The following is a 2,071-nucleotide window of genomic DNA, read 5'->3' on the forward strand; positions in this document are numbered from 1 at the left end:
CGAGGAACCGCATGGTGGGAAGCCCTGGAAGCCACGAGGAACCGCATGGTGGGAAGCCCTGGAAGCCAGGAGGAACTGCATGGTGGGAAGCCCTGGAAGCCACGAGGAACCGCATGGTGGTTCGGACAGGAGACTGGCTTGACAAATTGTAGCTGTACTCAGGAAGCAGAACACAGGACAGGAAGTGGGGCCAGGGTCCACAACCTCAAGACCCACCCTAGTGACACACTTCATTGTGGCTCCATATCACAAAGGTTCCAAATCTTCCCAAACACCATTGCCATTAGGGACTGAGGATTCAAATCCAGGATCTGTAGGGACAGATCATCCTTGGATTACAGCAATGGGGACACAGGAGGTGAGAGTATTGAAGATACTTAGTAACCTCAGACGTTGAGTTTAGAGTGAGTTTATGGCTTACATTAACTACAAGAAAATAAAACAGCAAATGTGAGCCATTCACAGAGAATGAAATTCCTTTTTTTTTTTTTTAATTTTATCTGAATTTATGTGAGTGTGTCAAATACCCTGAAAATAAAGTTTCAGGCAGTTGTGAGTTGTGATTTGGTACTAGAAATTGAACCCAGATCCTTTGGAAGAACAGAAAGTGCTCTTAACTATTGAGCCATCTCTCCAGTGACAGTCATGGTGTTTTGTCACAGAAATAGAACACTAGCTAAGACAGTTTGAGGGAGGTATCCTGTGCCTCACACTTAGATTTCTATTAATGACCCATGTCTTTTGCAAACACTATTTTTTTTCTCTGTAGGATATCTCTGGCTAAGTTCCCTTTCAGTTTAAAATTTCACTATATTTTTTAATTTTATTTTTATTAGATATTTTATTTATTCACATTTCAAATGTTATCCCCTTTCCCGGTTTCCCCTCAAAAACCACCTATTCCCCTCCCCCTATCCCTGTTCACCCACCCACCCACTCCTGCTTCCTGGGTCTGGCATTCTCCTACACTGGGGCATAGACCCTTCACAGGACCAAGGGCTTCTCCGCCCATTGATAATCCTGTAGGCCATCCTCTGCCACATATGCAGCTGAAGCCATGAGTCCCACCATGTGTACTCTTTGGTTGGTGGTTTAGTCCCTGGGAGCTCAAGGGGTACTGGTTAGTTCATATTGTTGTTTCTCCTATGGGGCTGCAAACCCCTTCAGCTCCTTGGGTCCTTTCTCTAGCTCCTCCATTGGAGACCCAATGCTCAGTCCAACAACTGGCTGCAAGCCTCTACCTCTGTATTTGTCAGGCACTGGTAGAGTCTCTCAGGAGACAGCTATAATAGGCGTCTGTAGGCAAGCACTTGTTGGCATCCACAATAGTGTCTGGGCTTGGTGACTGTATATGCAAAGGATCCCCAGGTGGGGCAGTCTCTGGATAGTCATTCCTTCAGTCTCTGCTCCATACTTTGTCTCTGTAACTCCTTCCATGGGTATTTTGTTCTTTCTTCTAAGAAGGACTGAAGTATCCACACTTTGGTCTTTCTTGTTCTTGAGATTCATGTAGTTTGTGAATTGTATCTTGGGTATTCCGAGCTTCTGGGCTACTATCCACTTGTTAGTGAGTGCATACCATGTGTGTGTGGGTTTTTTGTTTGTTTATTTGTTTTTGGTTTTTTTTTTTTTTTGTGATTGGGTTACCTCACTCAGGATGATTTTCTAGTTCCATCCATTTGCCTAAAATTTTCATGAATTCATTGTTTTTAAAAGCTGAGAAGTACTCCATTGTGTACATGTACCACATTTTCTGTATCATTTCCTCAGTTGAGGGACAGCTGAGTTCTTTCCAGCTTCTGGCTATTATAAATAAAGCTGCTATGAATATGGTGGAGCATGTGTCCTTATTACATGTTGGAGCATCTTCTGGGTATATCCCCAGGAGTGGTATAGCTGGGTCCTCTGGTAGTACTATGTACAATTTTCTGAGGAGCCACCAAACTGATTTCCAGAGTGGTTGTACCAGCTTGCAATCTCACCAGCAATGAAGGAGTGTTCCTCTTTCTCCACAACCTCTCCAGCATCTGCTGTCACCTGAGTTTTTTATCCTAGCCATTCTAACTGGTGT

Source organism: Mastomys coucha, unplaced genomic scaffold (genome assembly GCF_008632895.1).
Source record: "Mastomys coucha isolate ucsf_1 unplaced genomic scaffold, UCSF_Mcou_1 pScaffold5, whole genome shotgun sequence".
Taxonomy (NCBI): Eukaryota; Metazoa; Chordata; class Mammalia; order Rodentia; family Muridae; genus Mastomys; species Mastomys coucha.